The sequence below is a fragment of the Mesoplodon densirostris genome, chromosome 2 (assembly GCF_025265405.1).
Source record: "Mesoplodon densirostris isolate mMesDen1 chromosome 2, mMesDen1 primary haplotype, whole genome shotgun sequence".
Lineage (NCBI taxonomy): Eukaryota > Metazoa > Chordata > Mammalia > Artiodactyla > Ziphiidae > Mesoplodon > Mesoplodon densirostris.
In genome coordinates, this window is record NC_082662.1 from 122,397,337 (window position 1) to 122,413,256 (window position 15,920).

At 40.7% G+C, this 15,920-nt stretch overlaps 1 pseudogene; it reads right to left on the minus strand.

Annotated features, from left to right (window-relative positions):
• Nucleotides 1-1,699: 1,699 nt before the first annotated feature.
• On the minus strand, nucleotides 1,700-2,319 carry LOC132476014 (eukaryotic translation initiation factor 3 subunit J-like; annotated as a pseudogene).
• Between the last annotated feature and the right edge of the window lie 13,601 nt (nucleotides 2,320-15,920).

Sequence of the window (15,920 nt, forward strand, 5' to 3'; positions counted from 1 at the left end):
GTAGAAAATAAACTACGTACTGAAGAACTCAAATGAAAAATCAGTATCCAGCTGGTGATGTGGATAACGTGTGGGCTGCTTTTGTATTCACAGCCTTTTATAACAGAGTCCATATAAACTTATATTTACAGTCTAAGATCTATTGTGCTGATCAGGACAGTGGGTCAAAGGAAGAATCCTTAAAAGCCTGGAGGTTAAAATTCTTTACCTCATAAAACACTAAATCAGAGAAAAGAAAGAGGGAAGAAAATAGAATTAGTATGGGAGGGCTGAAATAGTGCAATGAAATTTGGGGGGGAAATTTAAGAGAAAAATTAGAGAGTGAGTAGCAGTAGCAGAATAAGTTGCCCTAGATAACAGCCCTGCTGGATGCAAAGAAGAGAAAAATGAGTGAAGAGAATCTTCAGGATGCTGGTCCAGAAGCACATAGTGGAATTGTCCCTTTGGGGCTTCTTTAAGAATCTTAAAACCATTGCTTTTCAAGGTCCTTTTATTATTATTATTATCATTGTTGTTGTTGTTATGTGACACTATGTGAAGATTGGCATGAGGGAATCGACTTTATTTGGCTACCTACACTTAAAGAACTTCACGAGTGGTAGACGGCTCATGTGATATTCAAAACCACAAATCCCTTTGGTTTCATTACCACGTATCTAGTTTATAGAAAAAAAAATCAGACATATATATTTTCAACTTTTTGTTTCAAAGTATTCTTTGTAAGTCTTCACAATAGTGATTTCATTAAGATAGTTACTTTATAAAGCATTGCAGATGTCATAATTGTTAACATAATTCACCAGACTCTAGTTAATGGGTACAGTTCACTGAGCTCATTTTATATGGGAAAGGAAATGCCCAAAATGAGTAAAGTAATCCCATCACAGCCTAGCAGAACAAAGGAGATGTTGTTTTCCAGACACTTCAATCAGGCAAAAAAAGAGATACAGAGTTTCTCTCCTCCAGCTGAAGTGCTCCATCAGTAGAAATATTCTGATAAATAAAAATGAGACAGTCAAGACCTAGTGACAGTCAAGAGATTCCACAACTAGTAATGCAGTAATGCTTCACCTTCTTTAGCTTCGAAGTTGGAGGATTTTTGTTATTTTATTTTTAAGTATCAAACTTGTGTTTTTTTCAGCAGCAGCATCTTCACTCTGAAATAAGCTGTCTTCTTCAATGTGATTTTTTACCTCCTCAAGCTCAATTTTAATACTAGGTGCACACCACATGACCTTTCTGAAAACTGCTTTTCTTCACAAGTTATGAAGAAGTTCAAGGAGGCATGGTTAAGGCAGAATGGTGGTAGTAAATACTACACAATCTTTGGTCGTATTGCAACCTTTGTTTCCAATTTAATGATTCTACTGCTATGGAATCAGATAGCGACAATGACAACTACATTAGGATTTATTTTTAAACTGGGATTTAGAAGCAACTGAGCTTCCAGATTTTAACTCCTTGGCAGCAAGATCCAACTTCCTCATTCTCACACTGGCCCCTACTTGTCAAAGGGTTAAATAGCCAGCACAAATGGTACTGTACCATACTGCCCTTCCGATTGAAGCATTTGGCAGAACTGAAAGGAAAGGAAGTTGTGTTACACATTGAAGGGATTGCACAAAACACAAGACACCAGGAGAAGATGAAAACATCATGTGAGGGCTTCGGAGCCCGGTATGCATCCTCCATCACATCATCATGGTACTCGCCAGCCTGGCTTGAATCCTGCTCCAGGAACCACATCTTGCTTCTTTCTCCTCCTCTTGCTTCTGTTTGTCATTGCAAGGCACGGTCAATGAATTGGTCATCTTTTTCAAGTCATCAATTTCCAAAGAAAAACACACCCCTGTATCTAAGGATTCCCCAAACCTGCATGATATAGTGGCTTTTCATATTGTGTAATTTTATCTTTTAGTAACTTTTCAAAACAATTGAAGTCATCTCTTGAAAATGGACTCAGAGCATGGATTCTATAAGCTTTATTTATTAACACCAAATGTTTCTTTGGCTAATTTGAGGTCTGACTCTTCCTGTCATTTGTTTAGCCTAGCCCCGGTTTATCTTAATTGTTCTCTGGTGTTAGAGCTTTAGGTTCTTCTAAACTCTTTTTATTTTTTCCTGTTGCTGTCCTTTCTTTTTGATTTTTTTCTCTTTTCTTTTCTGAAAAGTTTATTCCTGGTTTTATTTCTTTTTCTTTCCTTTCCCATCGTCACTGTCACCCCATTTATCCTTGATAGCCATACACCTGCCTTCCCAGCTGTCCCCACCAGGGTACTGCCGACCCCCACCATCCACATAGGATTCCATGTAAAGCATGTCTGCATCCAAACTGGAGGTTCCAACGTCCCCCTCCAACTCAGGATGCCAACTGCGAGCCCATTTTTTTACCTGCACTTCTGATGGACTGGCTATAAATCAGAGGTTCCCATGACTCCTTCCTTGGGTTCGATTAATTTGCTAGAGTGACTCACAGAACTCAGGAAACTTGTTTACTCACTAAACTACCAATTTATTACAAAGGGTTTTTATAGTGGCTTCATTATGTAGGCACAATGGATGAAATCATTGGCCATTGGTGATAGAACTTAATCTCCAACCCCTCTCCCCTCCTCAGATGTCGGGGTGTGGGTGGAGTGGATGGAATGGGTCTGAAAGTTCCAAACCTCTAATCACAAGTTTTGTTCCACTGGTGACCAGGCTGCATCCTTAGGTGCAGTCCAAAAGTCACCTCATTAACATAACAAAAGACACCTTTAGCTCTCAACATTTAGGAGACTGCAAGCGTTTTAGGAGCTCTGTGCCAGAAATGAGGATGAAAACTAAATACATATTTCTTATTATAAATCTATATCACAGGCTGAAACTGAAGAGAGTCTTGGCCAGCCAGGACTCTTGGCACCTGTACCAATGGCAGGTCATGCTCAGGACCATTCATGTAGCAAAGTAGCCGGTAGAAAAGCAAGCAGGAAAGATAAGGCTGAACTATGCAATATATCTAATTTCACAGTGGGGTTTACATTTGGCAGAGTTCTAAGAGACATAAATCCCAAGGGAGAAGGAAGGAAGGTAGATGAAAGGATAGTCAGGAACAGAAGGGAGACTTGGACAATAGAACATTCTGAGTGCCAATACAGCAAGGCCTCTGGTTGAAGCAGAAACCCATCCCAGAGCCTGAAGTTCCCTGGGTCCCTGGGAAAGAATAAGAATTTTTGATAAAGGGTACCTGGTGATAAGATGAATGAGGGGGTGATTCATTTGAACTCCAATCAGCAGGCATTTATTGAGTTCTTTCCTGTTTGAAGACCACACTTAGGACTTTTGCATAACAAAATGACTCCTGTATGAGCCATGTTCTTAAAGAGGTTATAATATAAGAGGAGAACCAGAAACCCTACAAGAATTAAGTCAGACTATGATCAGTGTTGAAACAAAAGTGACACACATGACCAAGTACTAGGTGATAACAAAGAAATGTGTTATTTCTTAGGAAAACACAGACTTCTGGTTGACAGGTAAAGATCAAATGACTATGCTTTCACAATAGCCATTACTCTGGCAAAACCCATTTTGAAAGAAAGGTCAAGACTTAAGAAAAGGCAGTATTCACTGAACATGGAAACAGATGGAATTCCTTCCCAATGGCTGTTACCCTTGCTGGTTGCCTCTGCCACACACACACACACACACACACACACACATACACACACACACATGCAGCTCTCTTAATCTATCATACGGGTTTACAAAATCTGCCAGGCAATTTTCTGAGTGCCTAGTATGTGTAGGCATATGATGGGGAGGATGAGCAGTGGAAGGAGGGCAAAGAATAAATGCCCAGAGTCTGACCACAATCCAAAAGAAGCAGATGCCTGAGAGAGAGAGAGACAGAGACTAGGTCGAGGGGTCTAAGCTACAGAGGCAGCATTTGTGTTCTCACTGACTGTGCATGCCTGTAAAATGTGCCATGACCACCCTTCTGGGTTTAGAGCTGAATGTCTTGTTTGAAATGGGAAGAAGGGTGAAGAGAGGACTGATAATAGTCTGCTCTTGGAAGATCTGTGGGTTCCTGAAGCTAAGAGGGAATTAAAAATGTAAATTAGACTACTGAGTCATTTATCTCAAGCTGTGAGGAGTGCAACTCTGGGCAAAAACGTTGAGAAAGTATCCTCCATTGAAAAAGAAAGCCCCAGCCAATGCATCTTCAGTGCTAGCCTGAAAGAAAGAACAAACGAGTTGGTCCTGTGTTTAAAGCCTTTACAAGGAGGTCTAGGCTTCCCGACAGCTGATAGGAGTGAGGGGTGGGAGGTGGGGCAGGAAGAAAATGACTGTAATCCTGACCCCAGTTTAGAGGTGTTTAGACCAGTGATTGGTGGCTGTGACCAGAACCTTCCTGATAAGGAAGAGGGGGTAACCCTGGGACTTGGGGCTCTGAATATGTATGGTCCAGGTTTCTTTGTGTGGCTGATATCTGGCTGGATATTTATTCTTCTAGATTACACATTCTGACGCTGAGGAACAAAGGGCTGGTAAGAGCTGCTCTCTGGTGTTTAATAATTTGAAGGAATTTACATTTCAATGCAGCCTTGTGCTACATTTCTCATACAACCTCTCCCCCTTCTCCCTACTTGCCTTTCTCTCCCCGTAATTTCTTCTGATGGAAAGAATGGACCACTCTCCCAGTCTGGGAAAGGAGGTGGGGAGAAGGGAAGAAGGAGAAAACCATGGAGACATCATTGGAGGGAGGAGATTTATTGATATTCCACTTAGAATTTATTCCTTCAGAATCCTATTTATTTTATTTATGTTTATAAATCATACATTACCAAGTACAATGAGATTGCCTAAAAACCCAGAAGGTTACTTCGTGTTCTTTGTGATTTGACAGTGGAAACAGAGGGAGAAAATGAGTAAGAAGTGAAGGTATGGGAGGGGGTGGGGACAGGACTGGGTAGCTCTGGAGAAAACATTTCCCAAGGAATAGCACATGTCTGTTCAGATTGCTCTGTGACGGAGTGTGATCCAAATGGTCTCCTCTGTCCTTCCATCACTGGAAGCACTGTTCCTCCTCCTCCTCTCAGGAGAGGGGAGTCATTGTCAGGTAATTAACCATCAGCATTACAGAAAGTACTTCACCAGGCAGAAGTGTGAAAACACATTTACACCTCATGTAAATGGGATAGATTTTACTGTTTGCGTGACGCCGGAGGAGTCAGCGAGTGACAAAGATAGAGTCATCCATGGTTAGGATTCCAAGATCCTAAGAGCTTACATTCTGCTTCTGCAATGAGTCACCCTCTCTCCCTTCATGTGGCTGCCCCAGAGTATATAGTGACCTGTGGGCCACAGGGAGTTTTGGGTATAGCTCGGTGGACATGGCAGCCCAGCTAAGACCCTACACAGGTAAATTAAGGGTTTTGTTCTGCTCTTGTTAGTGTGGTTATTCAACAATCTTGAAGACACGCCTAATCTCCACTGTAAGGCACTGTTTCTGCCTTCAGGGTACTGATCTATGCGTACAGGACTGTAATACAGGGTAATTATAGCAACAGAGGGGGCGTGTCCAGGAGGACATGGGAGCCAGAAAGAGACCATCCCAGACACTTCATGGAGGAAGTAAAATGACAAAGATCTAGAGAATAAAGAGAGGCTTGTTAAGTGGAGAGGACTGGCAAATGCAAGTGCACTGAGGGCTGAGAGTAGTTTTGCTTTGCACGCTGCATGATTTGGTAAGTAGAAGAGAGTGGCTAGATGAGGTTATCTTAGTAGGACTGGTTTGTGAATGTATCACAAAAATAACTGGCTTTTCTTTAGTAAATGATAAGATTTTATAAGAATGAAAAAACTGGCAATCTATGGAAGGGGTGGGTAGAAAAAAAAGAATGGAGAAAAGGAGAAATGATCCCTATACTCACCAGGATGAAAGTATGGAAATGGTTAATGGAAGCCCCCTTTTATTTTAAATTTTATTTTATTTATTTTTTTATTCAGCAGGTTCTTACTGGTTATCCATTTTATACATATTAGTGTGTATATGTCAATCCCAATCTCCCTGTTCATCACATACACACACACCTGCCATCCCACAACTAATCACAGGACGAGTAGGTCGAGGTTCCTCTCCACTGAAGGAGGAGGAGGGAAATAATTGACTATAATTTTCATACCCATGAAGATATTCTGTTCAATTATTGTTTTCTCTAACCAGAACCTTCTCCGTTAGGGGAAGGGCATCTGTGATCTTGAGGCAGAGCCTTGAGGGTCCCCCGCTCTGGTGTTTAATGTCAGTTGCTATTAGAAAAGCAAAGCTTCAAACTGAACTGCCTCTCATCCAGCTCCAGATTAACTCACCTAAATCCTCACCGTAGGAGAAGTGGTTCACGTCTGAGGGTCCATCCCATCTCCTGGAAGTTATAGTCATGAGTCCAACAAGCCTTGGGGTTCCATAAAAATAGGAGATTCGCAGGGTGTATGGGGACATGTCTGGAGCCAATGGACAAAGATGTGGGCCCTTTACTAAATGTTATTTGATGTCACAGAATTTCGACATAAGCAATGGAGTTTTGGGTCTACATATTTTATCAATTATTGAGAGAGGAGTGTTAAAAATCTCTATTATAATTGTGAATTTGGCTCCCTCTCTTTTAAATCAGTTTTTGCAAAGGAGTGCAGAATGTGCTTCTAGTGAGTAGTTCATAGGAAAGGTTTAGGTGGTAGGGTTGAAAAATGTGAGCACACTAGTCTTTTCCTTCTAGTCTTATGTTCTTATTTTAGATTCTGGAAAGTTCACAGGAAGTTTTTCATTTCAGATGAAACTCCATCTCAAATTTTAGTTTACCTAATTATAGATTCCTTTAATCAAGCAACGCTTGATTAGTAAGTTCCTCATTGGCTTAACAACATTAGCCTATAGTTAGAAGTAAAGCCAATTCATTTATTTAGCAAGTTAAGGGTAGGTGCAGTTGGCCCCCGTGATTGCTAAACAATTGTTATAAACCAAAAGATGAAACTGAAGTTTCCTGTTTCCCTGTTATACATGACTGTTTTTAATCTTTAAGAAAAAGGCACACACACACACACACACACACACACACACACACACACACATATATATATATATATATTCATAAAAGAAATATATTAATAATATGTATTTGACTTTCTTTAATTTTCTTTACTTATCTTTCTGTCTTCCTGGGGTTAAAATATCCTTTCTACCAAGAAAACTGTTACTGCACTCCAAACACTATTAGGGTTATCTTCCCATGCAAACTTTTTCATTGTCTTCTCAGCTTGCTGAAATTTTGTAAACTAGAGAGGCTTCTGGCCTAAAAGAGTACTAGTTTCTTGTTTGTGTATTGATGTGTCATGTTGAAACCTATAAATAGTCACAAATCAATGACTACAAAATTCAAAGGAGGTGGTCATATTGTTTGCAGTTCCTAGATTCATGTCAAAAATTACATATTTCTCAAGTTATTTTGTAGATTCACTTATGCATTCATTCACATAAACAAACATTTCCTGAATTCTTGCTGTGAGTATGGCATATGCTAGCCCAAGGTTCTCAGAGTGTGGCTCCTGGACCTGAAGCATTAGAATTATTTGAAAATTTGTTAGAACAAGGTCTTGGACCTTACACCAGACCCACTGAATCAGAAACTCTGGGGGTGGGTCCAGCAATCTATGTTTTAACAAGCCCTCCAGGTGACTCTGATGCAGCTCCTGTTTGAGAACCACAGTGTTAGACAATAGAGTAAAGACAGTGATGAATTAGATACATTCTAAAGTTCTCATGTCTAAAAAGCTCAGAATTTATTCTGTAAAATGAGAAATCTCAGGTACCTCAAGATGAAATATCTCACTTGCCAGTGGTCTCACTACTAGTGAGTAGTAGAGTTAAGACAGTCTTCTGAAGGCCCATCCAGAGGTCTTTAAATAACATCATATTGATTAGCCATCTCTTGCCCTCTCTTCTACTTCTAGTTCCTAACTTTAAAATTGTATGTACTTGGGTAAATGTAGGATTGACTTCAAAGAACTGACTCTGGGCAGCTGATAGGGAGCAAAGGCACATTGTGGTAACCAGGGCTTATGAGGAATCCTGTCCCCTCCTCCAGCAAGGTACTTGGACTCTTAGTAAGACAGTTAGTCGGTCAACAAGTGCTTATCACCAATCACCACTAAGTGCAGGGTACAAAATGCATATTGCCTTTTGGGTGGCCTAGGACTGGGTGCATGAGAAGAGGAGGAAACAGTTCCTGCCCTTGAAAAATTCACACACACACACACACACACACACACACACACATTTTGAAAACACGGAGGAACAAGTCTGCTGCATGACAATAGCAAGGGCAAGATAATATGTACAGATAAATTGAGCATTGCTGGGGGATTTCAAATCCTAATGCCAGTGCTGGGAGGGCGGGGAGTTCATCACCCTCACTAACTCACTGGGCAATTTCTGCCTCATTTCGTTAGACAGAGGAGATTGTTACCAGAAAGCCAGAAAGGAAGCGCCATCTGGGACTGTGTGCACTTCCAGACAGATGGCTGACTCTTCTAGTCCTGTTTTATTTCTGGCTGCGGATCACACAGCCTACAACGATACTGTAAAAATGGGATGTGATGGGACACGGGATGTTTTCAGAGTGTGTTTTTCTTTTTCTCATTTTTATCCCCTGGAAACTTGTGGTAAAAATAAAACTTAATGACAGTCTTCCTGTTTTTCCTGTTGTTTGAATGAAGCCTTTGGTTGGCAAAGGGCTGATGGGTTCCCTGGAATTGGAGATGATGTGCAGGGATGTGGCAGAAGGCCAGGCCAACCTTGAGGAGGCTGTTCCATGGAAACCCTTTGTTAGAGTAGGTGTGTGTGTTGTCAACCTTGAGATGGTTGAGAACTGTGACACACTTTAAAAGTACAGAGTGGTCCAGCCAGACTGGAATGCTTCTCTCTCAACCACTTTTTCCCTACCTCCTTCCCACTCTGAGGTTTTCCCCGACCCACCACTAACTCCCTTCATGCCGGACAGGGGAGAGATGTTGACACGAGCAGAGTAGTTGCAGTCTGTCTGCTTTTGGCCTACTCAAGGTCCTGGGTTTTAAAGTCTGGGATGTGAGGGATTGACTGGGAGATTCATATAAATGAGGAGTCCCCACTGTCAAGAGTTGTGAAGGTTAGAGCAATTACTCAAGCTATTTCCAGAGTATAAGGTATCAATACATATTTCTTGAGTGACTATTGATAAAGTATTACAATGTAGGGATGTAAAGAAGTAAAAGATGATCCCCGAAGTCAATAATGTACTAGAAAGAGCCTTGATCCCAAATTCTGACTTAACTGGCTTTGTGATTTGGGACAAGTGACTGAACTCACCTGGTCCTCAATTCTTCTATGAAAGCATTTACTACTGCTGTTGCCCTTCCTCCACCTCTTTTCCAAGTTTTGTCTCCATCTCTAACCCTTCACTGATTCTCAAATTTTGGAGGTACATATCAACCACCTGGGAAGTGCATTAAAATACACATTCCTAGGCTCAGAAAATGTAATGCAGTACATCTGTGGTAGAATCCAGGAACCTGCATTTTTAGTATGCCCTGGTATAATTCTGAAACAGCTCATCGGTGGGCCATACTTTGATAAACGCTGCTTTCACACTTTTCCAGATTTCTGCACCTAGGTTTAGTCAATATTTTTAACTCTTTCTCTGAGTTCCCATAGCATTTTATTTAAGCTTATGAATACTCTTTATTATGAACTGACTCACATTACAATAGGATCAAAAGAAAGAGTTAAGCCTTCAGAACCATCTAATAACTCATTTATTCAACAACTATTTATTAAACACTTATTATGTGCAGTCAATGAACAAAACAGAATCATCATGGCATTTATATTCCAGTAGAATGAAACAGAAAATTTAAGAAACCCACTAAATAATGCACAAAAAATAAAACACACTAGAGAGTGATAAGAGACATGGAGAAAACAAGCAGACAAGCAAAAAACAAAAAGCAGAGCAGGGTAAGAGGATCAGGGGTGCTGAGGTGGGGGGCAGGTTACAGTATTAAATAAGGTTTAAATATTAAATTTATCCCTTAAAGGTTTTATTTGACCTTGAGCAAGTCTATTAACCACTTCAATTATCAGTTCCTCATCTGTAAATTGTGAATAAGAAATCCCAACCTGCAGAATTGTGAAGTTTAAAGAGAATGTAACACCTGGCTTTATGATACAATTAAGAAGCACAATTTTCTTATCTGCCTCCTTATTCAGATTATAAATTACTTGAGGGCATTTTCACCTTTGTATCCCAAACACTTAACAGTACTTGACATGTGGTGGGCACTCAGTAAATGTCAATGTTTGAGGCAACCAACTACTAAATACTGAGGAAAGAATACATAAGAAGCATACTTACTCTTCAGGGCTCTGAGACTCACAGCATGGGCCTTTACATGTGGGGTTCACGCTCTGAAAGTAGGTTAGATATTGGTGTAGTCATTATCACATTGTGATTTTGAATCATGGCCAGGGTCAGATCTAAATGAGAAATTCTCATAATGTCATTAGGTACCTAGGGAGGTTTCCAGGAACACCAGCAGGCCTGGACCCTTTCCCTTCATTTCCTAACAGAATAATACTTAAATACTAAGGCCTAGATGACAATGGCCAGCTGCCTTCTTGGCTATTCTACACCAGACTGGTACTTGGTGCACAGAGTAGGGCTGACAAGCCATTCTGCCTTCTGAAATTGTCTGGATTCTAAAGATGTCACCAATTCTAGGAGGTAGTATCCAAAGATTATTTTCCTTATGAGAAAAAAATGCTTTGGTATTAAACATACATAATAACTGAAAATACATCTTAATTTCAGGAATGTTCGAATGTAGAAAAAGTGTCCAGCTCAGAAGGGAGAGACTTGAATAATAGGAGCCACATATCCTGAGTTCTTGGGTCCCTGTCATGCTAGAGGCAGGGGCAGTGGTGCTCAGCTTCTCCTGTTCTGCCCAGTCCTTCTCCTCCTCCTCTTCTTTCTTTTCCTTGGCTGATACCACTGGGCTGCCGCTGTCTCAGCCCTTCCCTTGTTGAAGTAGGACCTGGAATGTCTTCTCAAAGAAAAGGAGATGAGGGAGGCAAGAAGGGCTGGCATGCGCTTTGCTATTTTCAAAATGACTAAGAAGTCATCATAATCATAATGGTGCACAATTATTGAGCTCTTATGAGCCAGGTCCCATTCCACGAGCGTTATGTGTATGACTCTACAATCCTATGAGGGGGGCACAGTCATTCTACCTACTTTAGTGATGGGGACATTGAGGGATGGAAAGGTTAAATAACCCCCACAAATACAAATAAGGAGTACAGCTGGGGATATCCAGCTTTGTCTGACTCAGAAGTCAAGAGCTTCTCTGTTCAACTATGCTACTACTCTATGAAATCTCATCTTGATTAAAAGAGCAGTTGGAGTCAAATCAGGGAGATGATACGGAATAGGGTTAGTGGGGGTCTCGAAGAGCTATCTCTGCAGTACATTACCTCTGTGACATTACAGAAAGGTAGAAGAAGCAAGGGGGTACACTTTAGAGGCAGTTGGTATCTTGGGATTTCTTCATGCAGGGCCACTGAGCTGGCATCTGCACCCCAGGTGTTGCCCTTGAGATGTGGTCAGTGGCCCTAATAGGCTATGCCAGACCTGGCATCGAGGACCAGGTGATTTCTGTGTCCTCTGATGAGTGTTCACCTACTGATAAGGCAAGCTGGAGGGAATCAGAAAACTCAGTCGGGAAAAGATCAAGGCCTGTATTAAGGAGGAAAGAAATGTCAGTCACTCTGATAGGGAAATAGATTTTTGTGTTTCATCGCACCAGCATGCACATATGCACTCAAAGCCTGCCACGTTTCAAAGCAGCCTTCAATGTCCCAGTGTTCGCTTGGAGGAAGAGAGATCTGAAGCCCCTCAAAGGCTGCAGGTACAGAGCAATTCATACAGGATGCAGCCAATAGCCCTCTCCCACCTCCTTTTTCCACCTCCCTCCCTCCCACCAGCCTGCGGTTTACTGGTGGTACTGAGGAGGTATGTGTGAGTGTCATGTGTGCACATTTAAATCCAAACTTAAAAGGAAGGGAAAAAAGAAAAAAAAATGTGACAGCTTTGGACCAAAGCAGCAAGTATTCATAATGAATGGTGGAGTCATCATGAAAGAGCCGGGGCACTTTAAGAAAAACAAACCTCCCTGAGGAAGGCAGCTCTGTGGATGCTGTTGAAGTAGGCAGCTTAAAAGACCCTTCATTTCAGAGCCAGCGAGAGGCGAAGCAAGGATTTGATATACAACACAAGCTTTTTTCTTTTTTTTCCTCCCTTCCCTTCTTCTTCCTCTGAATCCCATCTTGGCTGAGCCATGGCAAAACTAAATTAGAAAAACCTGCAGAGCATTGAGAGTCCAAATGAAGCACACAGCCAATTTATCACAACAGAGCCCAGTTATCTAATAAGCCCCGTATGTAATAAATGTGCTAAGTGCCCACCTTTAACTTTGGCACACACAGCAGCGGTCACTGGCGGGCGATGGCAGAATCCCTGACAAGGGGATGATGTCAGACTCAGCCTGGAGCTCTCAGCATCTGGCTTACATCACTGGCTTTTAAGGGTGCTGAGCCAAGGTGATAATGTCGAGGTCTCTGAAGGCTAAGGCAAACCATTGCTGAACATTTAGAATCCGAAGAGATACCTGTTTACAGATAGTTTTGTAGGCTGAGCCATCACCGTGAAAGCAGAGTTGGGGAAACTGGGATGAGAACAGTTTCCTTTCTGCTTTGGAAAAATGAGTGTTGTGTGGAAGAAGAGCCTTCATCAGCATACAGTGTTTCCTAACCAGAGGTGGAGACAATTCTTAGAGATTTTGTCTTGTAATAGACTATTTTTGTGTTTGGCCAATTAGTAAAGGGAAAATTTGTGATCTGATCATGCCAAAGGGGGTGGAGAGGTAGGGCATGGTATTCTTAGTTTATCCCTATAGTTTATCCCTATTCTTAGTTTATCCCTTAGTTTATCCCCACGAGGTAATCTTGTGACAACAGGCTTGGAAGTCTAAACGAGAGAATCAGGTTGTTGGTCAATCTTTTGTTCTATAAGGACAGCTGGGTCTATAAGGGTGTCTCTGGGGTCCTCTTCATAACTGGATGATCTTGGCAAAGCTGAGCAGGATGTATTCCCGGATCTTTAGATGGCAGTGTGTTTGAAACATAGAGAGTAGTTTCTATAGAACAGTGGTTCTCAGTTACAGCAGTATAGTAGAATCTCATGGACAGCTTTAAAAAATATTGATACCTGTGTCCAATCTTAAATGTATATCTGTATATATCTATATCTATATCTATATCTATATCTATATCTATATCTATATCTATATATCTGTATCTATCTATATCTATATATATCTATATCTTATCTATATCTATCCATCTATATCTATCTATATCTATATCTATATCTATATATATAATTGGTTTAATTGGTTTGGGGGAAGGTCCAGGGTCAAGATATTTAAAAGCTCCAGAAATGATTCCAATATTTAGCTGAGCTTGAAAACCACTGTGGCAGAGTAAAACGTAGGTCATAGTCTGCAAAAACGGGAAGTACTGGAAATCCCCAAATTTTTGAAATTAACCTGAGAAGAAGGAATTAGTCTAAAATACATTGTCATTTTTGTAGGTCAAAATTATGGAATGTTGGCAATTTCATATGGTTCAAACCAATAGATTAAATTTGTGTGGGTCCTCAGTCTTATAAGATCCCCTGAGTTGGAACTTTGTTCCCAGTTAACAATTACTCTTCTATGTTTCTTTTTATCTAATATATGATTTATAATCTGCCTATATGTGAAATGGATTTAAGATAGCTACAATACAAACACACATGCATACACATGTTTATATAGGGTAGCTAAAATAAATATTAGAAAATGGTCAGAAAATACATGGAAAAAGGAAATTGTTATTAAAGTTAATAATTAAGGATAAGATATTAATATAACTGAACATTTGGTATAATTTTGAGCTACTGGAAGTACAAGAAAAAGTGGAATTTATTTTCAATGTCTCTAAAGACAATGCATATTCATTTTTAAGGACAGCACCAAATTCTGGATAGACTCTATTGTGTAGATTCTGATAACAAGAGCCTTGAGTGCAAAGTAGATAAATGTTGTTTTTGTTGAAGATGCAGTGATGATTTCAAGGCTATTATATGGAGTCACGGTTCAGTGAAATAATTTTTATGTCAAATAGCCTCCCAGAATTCAATAGGAACCTGTCCTCCAGTGAAAAACAGTGGAAGGTATAGTGCCCTGAGAAATGGGTGTACCTTAAGCTGCTAAATCTCAAATCAGCATGCTTTCCCCTTCCTGCATGTATGAAACTGAATCACTGCTAATATTTCATCATGAGTAGTTCTTGTGTCTCCAGTTTTTTTTTTTTTTTAAGGGTGAGAATGGGTTTGTGGTTGTTTTCTCTTTGTTTTCTTTATTATCAAGTGTGAATATTTGTGCAACTGATTAGTGGAGTTTGGACATAGTTTGCATCATGGAAAGCCTCACCCTACCACCCACTTTGATTTAAATCCATTGAAGATTACTTATTCATTCATCAAACTTCCTTCAAGAACAGATTACATTCCCATCACTGTGCTAATCACTGAAATCTCAACCCTTGCCAGATGGAACTCAGTGTGGTCAGTGAAGACAGCTGAAATGTGGACAGATACTTGGCAAGACACTGTGCTAAGTGTAATGGAAGCATGGAGAAGACACAGACCAGGCAGAAAGAAAGAAATAAACTCCCCATCAGCCTTCCTAGCCTCCATGGTACCAGAGCAAAGTTTGCAAAGATGCGTGGAGTTTTCAGATGGACAATGGAGAAAGGTAGTGAGTGAGCAGATGCTTGGTGGCTTTGTGGAGTAACAGGCAGCTCACTGCCATGGGAGCTTAAAGTGCTAGGGTGGTAAGAAAGAGAAGAGGACACAGTCAGCCAAGGGCAGGGAAAATACAGAAAACATTGCATTCTAGTACAATTTTGCATATAATCTTTATTCATTCCACCAATATTTGAGTGCCAAGTATGTGCCAAACCCGGTGGGGGGAGGGAATAAGTAAAGTCTGATGTCTATTTTTATAAGTTTAAACATTTGCAATGCTGTTGTCATTTTGCTCCACTCTGAGCTAAGTATAACCCAATTCCATTCTTCTGGGTGTTTCAAGCAGAGCCAACATGCACAAGGCAGCTCTCTGCTGTCAGAAATCCTCCCCACCCCATCCCCTGTTCCTATAAAGAAAGGAGAGGCAGCATTGATTATTTTTCTTTTAAGTCCTCCTTCTGATTTTTGTTTTGTTTTTGGAGGTCCTCCAGGATGTGGGCTAATTTGTATAGTGTGTTTGGGTCAGTTACATCCTTACAAATCTATGTATTTTTGAAACAGGTGAGACCATTGTTTGTCACTCAGATTCAGGCAGAGTGATAAAAAAAAGCAAAGAGGGAAGGAGATAGATGGGTCTGACATTGCATTCACACTGGAAAAAATGAAAATAGATGTGAAGCAAGCCTTGAAGCAGTAACCACTAGTCCTACCCTAGCTGGCTGTTTCAATCCTCCCAAAGTGGCTGAGTTCCAGTATCGCCTCACTGGGGCTCTGCCTGAAATCTGGTGTAAGGCTGGGATAGTGCGAATATTCCTTGCATCCCACAGGATCTGGTTCCTATTGTCTGCTGCCCATGCTTCTCTCTCCACAGCACCTCGAGTAGATGGTACTGTGATCATGGTCATAAGTATTATTAATGATAGCAGCTATGACAACAAGTCAAGGCCCGGTCACTGGCTTTGATGTCAACAAGAGAAAAGGGAGGTTTTCATTTGTTTCAAA